At 31.0% G+C, this 15,221-nt stretch overlaps 1 protein-coding gene across 1 annotated transcript in view; it reads left to right on the top strand.

Moving 5' to 3' along the window:
- Positions 1–306: 306 nt before the first annotated feature.
- LOC148271660 (multiple coagulation factor deficiency protein 2 homolog) overlaps positions 307–15,221 on the top strand; it is a 63,250-nt gene continuing 48,335 nt past the window's right edge. The window contains exon 1 of the mRNA XM_088241110.1: positions 307–387. The gene's annotated coding sequence lies outside the window, so the exon portion shown is untranslated. The remainder of the gene's footprint in view (positions 388–15,221) is intronic.

The raw sequence follows: 15,221 nt of genomic DNA, 5'->3' as shown, positions 1-15,221 counted from the left end.
GTTAATAAACAAGTTAGTACAACGTAGTAGATTTTAAAACAATGAAAAAGTTAAGTGCTACGGGATATTACTTATTTAAAAATGTTTTCTTAAACGCGGTAGTAATTAGAACATTTAATTGTAGTGTTAAGTTTCTCGAAAATGTATGAAAAGTATGCCGCGCACGAGTTTTACATTTTTAGTTAGAACTCAAGTTTCGGGTGTTCATAATTACCCATCATTAGGTTTAAATATGTAACAATAAAACAAATAATATTTCAACAAAGAAATCGAAGTCTGGCTGAAGCAATTAAGACTAGAAGAAATTAAAAAAATATTTGAGGGACATGACAAATATGCAAAAAAAAAAATAACGCTCCACAGTCCTGCTAAAAACAGATTTCCGTGGTGAGTAGGACTCTTAAATTAATTTTTATTATAAAAATACGTATATACTTTTATTACACTTTTAAGAGAAGAACATTTAAGAGAAGGTAATGTAGAAGTCTAGGCATCTACAGGGCTTATGACCTGTCAATGGCTGGTTTAAGAGGCCACTTTACACACTGTGTAACATTCACCATTCTGCCTATTTTAGAACATCTATATTCCTTCAATTCTTTCATCTGTTGATCTGTGAAGTTAAAGAGCTGAAACCTTTTTATTATAAAACTTCTTAAATTTATACATTTAACATCTGTTTTAATTATTTACATTGAAACAAAACTTAAATTCATTATCATTCCATGTCCGCTCCCTAGTTGGAGCATATGATATCCACAAACAGCCTCCATGCATCTCCGTCGGCGGCCAACTCCTTTGCGTCCTCCCAAGTCGGGTTCTTGTCCTGAAGTTCTGAAATAAACTGCCGACGAAGAGCAGTAGTTGACGTCCAGGACGTCGAAAACCTAATGCCTTGTAACGTAGGCAAGCGTGGTTAAGACCCTCAGGAGACATCCGCAGTATATGGCCAAGCCACAACCGTATCGCCTTTGCTTGAAGGTATATATATACATACAATTGTTATTACATGATTCTTAAATTAACTTAATTCAAACTCTTTTATTCCCATAATTGTATCAAATTACGATTTGCAATAGAATTGGATGGAGGGGGTAAGGCAGGGTAGGTTTTTATTTGATTTATATGGAATATTGAAAGCGGGGTAGAGAATTTCGAAATAGAGTATTACTAATAAAAGTTTTGTCTATTACTATAACGTTTTGTTATTATATTTATTATATTAACATTGTATGTAACAGAATATAACAGTTTGATTTTATGCGAATAAAAATCATGATTTGTATCTACGAGTATAACGTGATTTGGAAATTCGGAGAAGCTTTTACTAAAAAAACCGTGGCGTTGAAATATAAAGTGTTTTAACAAATTGCAACAGAGATGGAGAAGATTTTAGAGAAGAAAATACGGAAGCGTAAGCATTTACAGGGCTTATGATCCGTCATTGGCTGGTTTTACTGACCACTTTACACAACACTCACGATTTTGGATATGTTTAAACATCCATATTTCTTAAATTCTTCCATCTGATATTTTTCGTAAAGTTAAGTAGCTAAAACCTTTAGTGTTGTGAAAATAATCATCTCATCGAATTAATTCTTTTTTAATAATTATTTTAGTTTATATTGTTTATTATGTTAATGCTAATTAGGTTAATTAGATTAATTATTAATATAACATACACAAAATTATAATTAATACAAATTTGCTTTGACTGCCCAACTAGGGTTATTTACCCCGTTCTAAGACAGTCAAAAAAATATAAAATACAGTAATCAATATATGGAAACAGTTATAAAAATAGAGGACAAAGTGAAAAAAAAAAGTAAAAAATGGAGTAAAAACATGGTAAAAAATGTAGTTAAAACATAGTTTAAATGTAGTAAAAAAACGAAGCATAAAAATAATAAAAACTAAGTAATAAATGTAGTGAAAACATAGTAAAAACCATTTTAAAAAAATGTAAATAAACATATTTTAAACTCAGTAAAATGCGAAATAAAAACAGAATACATAGTAAGAAACATATTTAAAGTCATAGTAAAAAATGAATGTATGTGTAAGGCAATAAGCATATTTAAAAAAAAAAACACAGCAAAATACCGAGTAGAAAAAGAAAATTGGAAAATAAAGTTAAAGATGTAATAAAAAAGAAAACATAGTTAAAACAAATTAAAAAGTCATGAGAATCTTAAAAAATTAAATCACTAAAAAACTAAAAATATATAAAACAACATACATTACGCTTTTACGTAACCACGCAATCCGGTTCGGTTTTCTTAAATAAAACATTTAGGTTCCAAAAATTATTTTCACTAGCCAGATCGAGGATTTTAACTGCTTCACAAACATTTTCCTGACATCGCTGATCATTTTTAAAAAAATGGCTTGTAAATCGGTACACTGGTTTTTTAGTAGTGACCGACCAAAGTTTCGGTTTCAAGTAATAAAACTAGTTTCGTCTGCGGTTTCGGTTTCAGCCAAAAATTGGCCAAAACTTCCGCTCAGCCGAAACCTGCGGTTGGGATATGTCGAACAACGTTCAGCATTATATTTCAGCGTTATTTTACACCCGAGAACACTCGGTGCAATTACAGTACAATTAGAGATATCGGATTGTACACTCAAATAATTAGTTATTGTTTTGCCATTGCAAAAATAAAATTTAGACTGATTTTGTGATTTGTTGACAGCATAAAGTTAATAGTTCTAAGATTTATTTTATTGTGAATTTTATTTTTCCAAAGTTTATACAATAAAAAAGCCGAGCGTTTTGAAGTGAATTTTAACTTATTTTTAAAAGTTTCGGTTAGGACTGAAAATCTTGTTTCAGTCGAACACAATTTTTTTGTTTGTAGCGGACACACATACGACATTGTCTTTTATATTATATAATGATTAACAAATTACAACAAAGATAAAGAATATTTAAAGAAGGGTTTATGGAAGTCTAGGCATTTACAGGGCTTATGACGTGCCGTTGGCTGGTTAAAGTGGCTACTTTACACACTATTTTGCCTATGTTTGAACATTTATATTTTTTCAATTCTGTCGATTTTATTTTATTTATTTATTTTATTTTATAAACATAAACGGCAAATCTGCCTTTTACAAACATTTATAATATTAACATATTTGGCTTAATATATATATTTTTTTTAAAACATGAATTTCCTTATACCCAAGATTTATAAATAAACAATTAAGTTAACTAGGGGATAAAATCCAATATTTCGTCTACAAACATAAGGACAATCTCAAAATATTATTACATAGATGGTTTTAAAATGTTATTCCATAATGTAAATACTGAAAAGAACATCCCTATATACACGTATATAATATTTATCTTACGTAGGTACACCTAGGTCCCGGCACCATACAAAGATTCGCCCGCCAGTTTTTCCTAGTAAAGTGAAGTTAGTACGGACTAGCCGTGGGTAATTGGGCGAGATGATGTTTAATGACTTTTTAATGGGAGCGTCTAGAGGGAGGGGGCTGTTTATATTCTCAGCCCCCACCCTCCCCTACTTCTCGTTAAAAATACATTTCCCCTGCAATATTCTTTTAAACACGCAATTTTTTCGTTTTTCAAAGTTTTTCCCTCGCAAAATGTCAAAAGGCTTGTTACCACAAAAAAAATACCTTCTTACTTAATTTGAAAAAAATGTGTTTAGTTTCTTTTTACCCTTATTCGCGAATAGTGGTGCATAGAGAACTCCGTTAGTAAATTAATCAAAGTGTATGAAATTACTTAGTATCATCATTATAAAATAAAATAAAATAATTTTTCTATCCGTTTACAAATGGTGCGTAGGCCACTCCAATTGCAACAAATCTGGTTTGTTTTTGTGACATGTAGGGTAAGGTCATCAATCTAGTGCTTCATGAGCGATTTAAGGAATAATGAAACTAAACTAAACTTAACTTAACTTAAACTTAACTTAACATGAGAAATAAAAAAACTTCACACTTTTGTGTCTATGATATAACACGAGTCTAGATAGGATACTAGTCTTGATATATCTCTCTTATTTATTCAAATTATTAAATCTTACTTTTTGTAACCTTTTAATGGAGATTTTTACATCGGATTTGAAAAGTATAATTTGTATAAATATTCTGGATTTTAATATAAAAAATATTCATCCTTACTATGCGAAGAATAATTATACGAATGAAAGTGATGCCAATACCACAATAAATCTGTTTTACCGTATAAGAAAGAGCAAGAGAATATAACTTATAACAAAGAAGACAAAGACGTTGTTCTATGGCCGGTGTTTGTGTAAAAGAGACAAATCAAAAGAAGGAATTCGTTCAATCCGTCGGTTATTGGCAGTAGGCGAGAGTGCACGCTTGTTATATTTATTATTTATTTTGATACAACCGGCTTAAACTATATATTTTTTTTTTATAAATTATATTATAAATATTTAAATTATATAATAGTTTCTGATGAATGGATTCATTTGTGCATCGTGCAATCCACGGAATACGCAGCATCTTATTTCAAATACATCGAGTATAATATATATTTTTTTCAGTATTTATGTTTCCATTACGCAGAATGCGATTTGAGAACATCAGAGATGAATATGGATTTCGTTCTCCTCAAATGGACCAATTTTTCCATATCTTCGTTAGACTACTAACTCATCGTTCAGACAGGCGATAGTAAAATATCACATACTGCGAATACCGACAAAAATATATGAAATGGATTTAGAAAAATTGATTGTATTTCCAAAATCAATTAGGATATTGTGGAGAAATGTTTTCATACATAACTTTTTAAAAAAATATTAAAAAATGTGTCCCTAGAAAAACGCAACATGTTTGGCATTGATAATTGTGACGTCAAGATTCGTGACGATGTTCTATAAAAATTAAAACGGCTTTAAACAAAGCCAAAAATAAATATGAATCGTGTCGTATTAGAATGGCGTTATTAATGCAATGACCGTTTTCGCGGGAATTCAAAATTGTAATTTAAAAAATATTTTTTGTGTGGTAAAATTATTTTTTTACTCGGCAGTATTTCAGAGAATCAACATTATTACTTTGAAATTGTAAAAATCACGTGATATTTCACTACTGCAAAACCGAAAACCGATCAAAAAATGCAACTTTTTAATCAATAAAATAAAAAATAAAAATAATATTTTCTATGTATATTTTTAATACTGGTTTTATTATCGAACTTATATTAAAGACAGATCCCCTGAATCCTTTTAGAAATTGGTATAATATAAATATGCAAATTAGAATTTATGTATCCAGAGGCTGACTAGGGAGTAAGGTACCTACTTTGGCGGAGTCTACAATAATGTGTAGGCACCCGCAGTACCTAGGAATAGTGAAGAAATTCATTGCTATTTACCAATGGTGGATATATAGCACGGTACGTGAGACGCTATTGCCGTGTGCTAAATGCTATAGCGATATTTTTGTGCAAATCACGAAATTTCTTTGTTTTTTTTTTTCGTTTCAAAAACGTTTGCTATTGTCTTTATTATCTGAAAGGCTGTGGAAGGCATCACCAACAGCCGTGAGGTTGGAAGGGCCGAACACCGCTTTGGCCCGCAATGCGTAATCCGATGCAATGTCAGCTCGGACAAGTTATTAAACGTCGTGCATCGGAAGAACATATACATTTCATCTTGGCATTTCGTGTCGCCCGTCCACCAGCTCCTCGCCAAGTGTTCGCTATAGTAAATTCCTTCTGTACAAAGTTGTTAGGATCTTACTCGTGTTAATCTACTCAATAAATAACTTCAATTGTAATCCATCTTTCTCATTTAACCTCAAATCAATTCACGAACACCCATCCATACAAGGTCATAAAATTTAAATTTTTACTTTAGAATGACATCATAACAGAATCAGTTGGTTTTAATAGACTTATGACCAATTATTAGCCGATTCACGTAATTTTTGAAATATGTGAGTTACTTATTACCAACATGGATTTTTCCAGTTTTTATTTAAAAATATATAAAGTGTGCTATTTTAAGGCTTATTAACGGATGCTACCAGTGTCCATATTATGTCAGGGCGCGTCGTGTCTGTAGACGTTTTTTTTCTTTCCAATGCTGACCTTACGGGTGGACTGAGTAATGGACAGGTGTCAAGTATTGCAGTGCACTCCCATTTGTCCATTATTCTGTCACGTACTGGAAGATCAGCAACGCGAAGAAAGGGAATGTCCACAGACACGATGCGCCCTGGAATAATACATACACCGGCGGACAACAAGGAAGATGCAGGTGAAAACACATCCAAGAGTTGAACTGCATAGTACCTGCAGACATCATATATAGGTCATAGCAAAGCACGGTTTGCTGGTGTAGTTCACCAGTAAACTTGGGAGAGTTCGTAAATTGGATTAACAATCAACGGAAAATGAGTGAATTGCGGAACACCTGTACTTAAGGTGTTGACGCATTCTTACTAAACCTTTAACGATTATTACTCAATGACCCACTGCACTGTGGACAATGCGTGCATTTATACACAATGTACATATCGGGGCACTCAAGGAAATATCTGATAATACATAGTTATTACATTAAAACACAAATTTCTCCATTAAGTCTACGGAGTTTGAAGTTGTCAATTTTGTCGGACAAACTCAGACGTTCACGGTATTACTCACGCAAACGTCCCCCGAGATATGTCGGGCGTGGCTCCTGAGGGATTATGCGAAGTCAGGCTTTATTAATTATTTTTTTTTGTTTAAAAAAGACAGTTCATTGTTTTTAGAAAGTTGAAGGGAGATATATGATGAAAATACGTTTGTCAGTACCAGGACTTCTCAAATGATGACTGAAATCTGAGATGTTTGTTTGTCGTGAAATCTTAATGTATAACAGAAAGCTATTTATAAAAAAAACACTTATACTGGTTTTAACGGATTTCAGACATGCTTAGGTGATTCACATTGTATGTTACTTTATTAAAATTGGAAGGTTCTGGATAATAAACGATAGTAACAAATAATTTCGCGACAATCTTAAAATAGTTTTAAAAGTATCTATCATATTTTAGAAATTTTGCGTTGGCGTTAACGCTATATTTCATTAATTTTTGTTCGTTTTTTTTTCAATACTGAGGTCTATACATATTTTTATACAAAACAAAGCTAGATGGACAAAACAAACTTTAGAAATGGGCGAGTCATGTATTTTTTACGTATAGTGTTATTCGGATTTATTTTTACACAGAAATACAAATTTAATATACAATTAATCAAATTTAGCAGCCGTTAATCTGATGGATAATTAATTATGGATTCGCAATGCTAACGGTAATAATTATTCGTAGCAGGTACTATCTCTGTACGGGACAGGGGTGGAGCGAGGGGAGGAAATTGCCGCGAGCAGTTGAGAATAACTTTAGAACGCTTGCGCAGAATGGAATACTATTAATGGAAAAGTTTATTCAAATACCTATGAAATGTTATCCATTGTTCTAGAACAAATATGAATACCATTATAATTTTAATCTGAACTTAGAAAAATGATACAAAAATACCATCCTTGGTCGTTTTTGTAACTAATAAATAACTTTCAATTGTATTTTAATTATTTGACACTTAAAAAATTCATTATTAAGGTAATATTATTTATTTATTTCATTGGTTGAATTTTAATACGAATTTTACAGAAGAGCAAAATAAAGACTTACTTTATTTGTGGATATTGGGTTTACATGTGGTAGTCAGGCGGCGTGGCGCAGTTGGATAGACGGCCAACTGTGAAACTGGCGTCACGGGTTCGATTCTTACCAGTTGCAAGAAAAAAATTAAGAAAGATTTTTTTTCTCAAATGGTCTGGGTGTTGCAATATATTTTTCATAACGTCCTTCCATATACTTTCTTTCCACCTGCTGACAAGCCTTTAGATAAAGATCCCCAATGAAATCAACTCTTTCAATTGTTGCGTGGTTCAACAAATAGTTAAAAATTAAAGGTTTCTTACTTTTAGAAAAGGAAATAACCTGGCATTTATCTATATTGAGAAAAAGACCTGGTGGTGTAGTGGTCAGCGCGTTCGCCTACAATGCAAGAGATCTCGGGTTCGATTCCCGACATCGCTAACATGAAATATTTATTTAAATAGTATTTTTACACTAGAATATTTCATATTCCCGGAATGTCACCTAAAGCGTAAGACTGATCATCTTGCCTTGCCTTGCCTCATGTAAAAATATAGTCTTTAGACTTAGTGGGTAACAAATTTTTATATGTATTTTTTTATTATAAAATAAACGCTGCTCTGCAGCACTGAAACTGAAAGAAAAGTTATCAAGATACGCTGTCATTGGTGTACCAATGCCTTTAAACCATTAGGTGTGGAAAAGAAATGATGATGATGAAGATGGCCATTAATTTGTGGTGATCCCCCTTCAGGAAGAAAAAAGATTTGTAGAGGAGTAAAATAGGAATAGAAAATCTTTTTTTTTTTTTATAATTTATAATACTCATAAAATATCATCGAAATATTTTTTTAAAATACACAAATGTCATAAAAAGGTAAAAAATAAAAATAATGTATTTTCATAAAAATGCTCCCAATACAGGATTTTCAGTTTTTTTTAGGCAATATTTACGTTAAGTAGTCGATATAATTTATAGGCCCCCGAACAGTCAATATAGTTCCAACGACGGCAAGCTGTGAACTGGATTCACTCCTCGCCTTTGATTTTGTGCCTTTTTTCAAAATATTCCTTTTCTTTTGCAAACCTTATATTTCTGTTTTATAAGGAGTCTGAAACCTAGATACAATCTGGAAAATTTAAATAAATTTAGTTCTACTAGATTTCCATATTGGAAACAATGTTCTTAATTTCAGAGAGTACTCTATATTAGGGTCGCCTAGACATCCCATATTAGGGACATGATCAAAACAAACTTTAACTTCAAAACATTACGGAAACGAAATTCAGATCACCTTACTTTTATGTAACAAATAATCGATATAATATGCTGAACATTCAACCAAATGAAGTTTCTCCACGTAAATCAGTATTAAGATTTTTATAATGCCAAAGAAAACCTTTAATAAAGCAAAAAGATACTTATTCATTTATTTATTTATACGCCCTGACATTCAAATTTATTAGTTGTACATTCAAGTGCAGCAGTGAAACATAAGTATATACCAGAAGCGAATGGTGGTTTTATTTACAGGTAAGCTGTAAAAAAATATCATATGTTTGTACCTACATAGAAGGTACATAACATAATGTAAGTAATATATACTATAAATTGATATTTTTCTGTGGTTCTGTGTGATACAACAACTCTCATCCACGAAATCAACTCAAACGACGTAATTCCGTGATATATTACATTATATTGATCTATTATCAATTTCTTTAATACATAACTCATTAAATAATAAATAAAAAATAGCCCTACGAATTCAGTTGATATCAAATATTCAATTGAAATGTCAACTGGCCGAATTGTTCTAGAAATTAATCGTGCTAAAAACGGCCGCGTCGAGCGCCATATGTCCTGCAATATTACGCATGAAAGTAAAAGGTCTTATGTCAAAAGAACCATCTCAAAGAAAAATAGCCCTTAAGAAAAAAAAATTGAAATACTGTTTTCCCAAGTCAAGAACCTTTAAATAATTTGTGTAATCTGCAAGTTTAATCTTGGAGAAAAAACCCGTACTGGGATTAAGACATTTAAAATATAGTATACTTATTCGTGTGAAAAAATAAGCTGGATTAATCGGCTAGTTTCTTGGCTCACCGCAGGCGCTGGGCGCGCTTTATTAATATTTATATTTATATTAGAATAAAGATACAAACGGTGGAAATGATTTAAAATAAAAAGGAATTATTTATTTGTTTTTCTGTAAATAAAATTAAAGTAAAACATTATTATTGTGTGTCAAATATAACGGTAAGCTGCGCATAATCGCTTCTATACACAGTTCGCCCCTGGTATATACATTAGATTGAAGTATAAATAACATAAGGAAAACTAAAAGTAACAATTCAATTTTATTTATTCATTCATATATATGTACATTACAAAATGGAATATCTTAACTCATTCATATAGAAATAATTAGGTAAAATTAGGTATACATATAAAAAAAAAATACATAAGTTTACATAATATCCAGAGAATAATATGCTAAAAAAGTAAGAGAATCTTGTAACGAAAAACTCCCTCAGAGACGTGAAAAATGTCAATGTCCAAAGTAATATTGTTCAACATAGAGCTAGCCCTTCCAACAGGCATAACCATTGGCAGGTTGGTCTTGTTTATTGGAATGTGAAACAGTCTATGCTGACGCTGTTTAAGGTAATTATCCGGAACATAAAAGCTAATTCTCCGCATAATTTCAGGGTTGTCAATAATACCGCGCAACAATCGAAAGAAGTGCGTAGTTAAATACACATTTCTTCTGGTCTTTAAACTGCTGTAACCGAGCATACCCTGGAGGAACATAGTGGGATAAAGCCATGGATATATAATAATAAGGAAATGTACCCACATCGGTATAGGGGTATACAGAAAGATATTTAATATATATTAAAAACGTTTTTGAGAAGGGACATGGAAGTCTAGGCATTTACATGGCTTATGACCTGTCGTTGACTGGTTGAAGTAGCCACATTACACACTAAGAAACATTCACCATTCTGCCTATGTTTAATCATTCACATTTCTTCTTTTACTTCACAAAAATCAACAGATGGAAGAGTTGAGGAAATTTTGATATTTAAACTTTGGCTGAATGATGCATGTTACACAGTGTGCAAAGTGGCCACTTAAACCAGCCATAAGCCCTGTAAATGCCTAGACTTCTATATTCCCTTCTCAAAAATGATTTTCCTGTGTTGCAACAAATTTAGATCTTAAATAAACATATTTATTTTTATTTTTTATGCATCTAAGGAATAAAATAATCTGATAAAAAAAAAAAATGTGAAATTGGCGGTCGAAAAAAAAGTTACTAAGCGACATGTAGCAGCTTTACAAAAGAGCCAATGAAAGTTTTTTTGTTAAATTAGTAAAAAAATCTCATAATATTTTACATACGAGATTCTTTATTAATTAAAAAAAAACGTTAATTGGCACTTCTGTAAAGTAGTTTCTTTACCACCGTTTATGTGTTTGCATCAATTAAAATCTCACAACTCAGTTTATATTGTATGGATTTTAGATTTAGTTAGCGATAAATAAGCTTAATAAATTTATAGTCTCGATAAATAGAAGAAACATGCATGAGAAATATTTACAAAATACAAAAGCGTGCACACAAAGTGCATACACGCGGCGCGCGCGTGCGCAAATTAGGCGGGCATTTTACGCGGGAAAACCATGTAATCAAGCTGTCAAAATATTTTGACAAAGCTTTATTTAGTAACGGGCGTCATTTTTTAGGAGGTGAGAACAACGGCACTTCACTTTTGTTGCTAAAAAATGGCGCTTAAAACACCCGCCCTTTTTTCATGACAAATAAAAACCACAATTAGCATATTGCTGATTCTTTTATTTTGTTGCGAATCAGTGTGTTTGGGTGGAGATTTTTCGATTCGCGTTTTATCGATTGAACAATAGATGACTTGTAGCCAATCTAATCGCATTGTCGATATAATTGGAGGGTTATTAAATGTGTAAAAAACGATTATTATTTTTTACCCTTTTATATAATACAATGTTCCGATTTTATCAACCTTTTAAATCAAATAATAGTTCCCTGATTTTATTAACGGGATACATATGTTTGCACTAAGGAAGAAACAAGCATGTTATTATACATATATGCAACAAAGATCATTCGTTGTTAGAAAGAAAATGATTATTTAAATTTATTTATTTACGGTTCCATGAACCTTTTACATAATAACAATAAAACCATTTTTAAACAAATACAACAAAAATAGCATAATATTTAAAAAAGAACAAAAACATCGAGAAAAGTATACAATAGTAAACAGTATTTATTTATAAAAAAATACATCTGTAACTAATATAAATATTTACCTTTGTAAAAGAAAGGTTAATTAAAGAAAATAACAGTTTTAAAAAAAGAGGAAGAGAAGAAAAAAAGAAAAAGAAAGGGCTTTAAAAGGAAAGTTAAAAAGTTTACTTCATGGTACAAATATTAATACTAAACTATAATGAATTAAAAAAATAATTAAAAACACAAGAGTAAAGAGTTAAAACAAAAGTAAAGAACTAATCATTATTTAAATTTTTAATTGTTATTTCTTTTTCAAAACACGGACTTGATCATCAGCGGCGTGGCATAAAATAAATCAAAATTGTCACTGTATTGATTTGCAAGTTTTTGTATGCGAATTATTGGTGAATTTAATGAATAATTAGTATCACGATGATGACTGTAAAACCAAAAAAATAGTCTCGTTGTTTTATGTGGAATACGAAAGTTAATTAAAGTTAACAGTTCTGGGCAATATATTTATTTATTTAATCATTATTGTTGATATTATTGACATAAGTGACTAGTCCTAGGCTGTTTTTAAAATTTATTTAATACTTCACTAAAATACAATTGAATTAACAATATATTATTATTATGTTTGATTTTACTTTACATTGTGTTGTATCCGAACTCAATACAATACAAATGCTTTTAGTCTCATAGAGTTAGGGACGAGATGAGGGATCTTTTTAGAGAAGAGAAAAAATAACTCATTAATACCAAGATATTGGTCTACAAATATTTAGTAACGCTTAAAACATTGCTGTAAAAAAATACCCCGACGAAAATTACATTAGAAATATATTGCCACATTTTGCACAGAATGCAAAGCAAACATCGTTAAAAATACACGTTTTCCACTTCGCAAAGCTTGGATGGGTAAAAGGGATACTATGAACTCGGAACCTGAACTTGGAACATGGAATTAGTTGCCGGATGGCCCCGACCACCAGTCTCCCCTAACATCAAAGGTAGCTTCATTCATTATTTTCAGCGCGTAAAAAAGAGAGAAAACATTTTTTCCTGAAACTTTTTACACCGTAATTTTAGATCCATGATTTTTTTTTCGGTTTTCAGGTGTTTTTGTTCAAGACACCCGCTTTGGTTTTTAAATTAATTATGCTTTTGTGTGTTTTTTACATTTTTAATTTTTTGATGAATAAATAAAATATTAAAAATAACCCATGCTGACTGAAAAGACAGATTGAACGCATACAGTAAAGTGTGTAACTGAAAATTCTTGGTGGAACTTTATTATTTATTATGTAGGACGAGCTGAAAACGGCAATGCTTTGCTATTGCTAGATTTGAGTTATTGCTAAATAGATTAAATGAACACAATTGAAAGTTTGATATCAATTATTGTATTTGGTCCAATTAGATATTTAATTATTTTTTAAATACTGAATTTAAGTAGGTACCTTTGTATTTGTTTATGTTTAAATTCCAAAACATAAAATAATTCATTTTCAAGTATAAAATTTTTAAAGCAAATGTCAAACTCTGCTCAGGGGTGCACTTTAGTTAGGAATGCAGTTTTCAAAAAAGTATCGAATATCAGTCGGTATTATTTTAGTATTACCAAAAATCTACTTAAAAGAAATAAATGGGTGGAAATTATAAGGAATTCAACGAAATAATCTGATTGGGATCCATAGAAAAACGAGTGTTGTTTATAAAAATTAAAAAACAAACCTTTAATAAATACAAAAAAATAGCATCCATCCATTTTTTTGTATACACATTCTCAGCGAATGCAACCCTGGTGATGAATAAAAAAAAACATTTACGCTCCTTACTTTTTTTGTACTGAATAAATTGGAGATTTTATGAGTTATAAACCTGCTCGTGGGAAAGATGTACATTTATCAGAAAACCGCACGTAAATTGGTCCAGTAGTTATTCAGTCCATCTAGGACAACCATTCGAACAGTGCATTTTATATATAGGTACAGTCTAAACTAATTACAACCGTTATATTTTAATACAATATTTTGTGACTTAAAAAAACAACTTTTTGAAACCTTAAAATGAAACATTTGTCTATGTGTAATAAGTTTATATTCTTTCAATTATATTATTGTTATTATCATATTGATATTTTGAATCGGTCAACTATCCAATGAATATCTCTCTCCTTCACTCCTCCACTATATTTCTTCATCCCTTAATCTTCTTACGTGCTCTTTTTTCTCTTACCTTAAATATTATATTTTTTCTTCTTTTTAATGTGTAACACGTTTCTCTATATATTTGAGAAAAACTTTAACTGGAGATATGTGCAATTTTTTTATATTCTTATACGCGCATAATAACTGTAGTTTTTCTTAAATAAATAAAAATAAAAATAAAATAAAACATGCGATTATGTAGGTACAAGAAACAGAACAAAAATAACATAAAACTATTTTAGCAAGACAAACAAGCGCAATAAAATAACGGTATAATATATATTTAAAAACACGATAGAACAGAACATATGGGTCCTCAAGCTTATCCATGCCAATCCGTCTTCTTCCCATTCGGTCTTAATTGTGAAGGATCTCCCAAAAAATTACAAGAATTACGACAAATTGACTAATCGGCACATTCTAGATATTGGGGTATAAAAACAAAAGTTGCTCTTAGAAGATTTGATAAATAGCAGATTTTGACTTCTGGTAACACCGTTGGGAACATGAAAAGAAATAGATTGTAACAAAAATGGGGAACCACTTATAGCATTAAGTTATGAATTTTAATTTGCTTCAACAGAGAGGGAAAACACTTTTGAGAAGGGAATATGGAAGTCTAGGCGTTTACAGGGCTTATGACCTGTCATTGGCTGGTTTATGTGGCCACTTTACACACTGTGTAACATTCACCATTCTGCCCATGTTTGAACATCCACATTTCCTCAACTCTTCTATCTGTTGACTTTTGTGAAGTAAAAGAGCTGAAACCTTTATCACGTGGGTGAGATTCCAACGCCTGAAATTTTTCAAATTTTTATACTTCTTCTTTTACCTGGTAGTAATTCAACGATGTCTGATTATGTCCAAATGCTTGCAGCTGGCTGGATTTCCTACCTAGGGAGTTGTTCATGTTTAAATTTATTTTAATTTCTGTTGAAATAAATTTAAAAATGAACAACTCCCTAGGGAGAAAATCCAGCCAGTCTGCAAGCATTTGGACATAATCAAACATTGTTCAGTTATGAAAATTATGATATTATCAAAATGAGTATAATTATGATTTATTATG

This window comes from Micrasema longulum, unplaced genomic scaffold, assembly GCF_059751315.1.
Source record: "Micrasema longulum isolate JH-2025_06_02 unplaced genomic scaffold, ASM5975131v1 h1tg002747l, whole genome shotgun sequence".
Classification (NCBI taxonomy): Eukaryota; Metazoa; Arthropoda; class Insecta; order Trichoptera; family Brachycentridae; genus Micrasema; species Micrasema longulum.
This window is presented reverse-complemented; position numbering and strand designations above follow the sequence as displayed.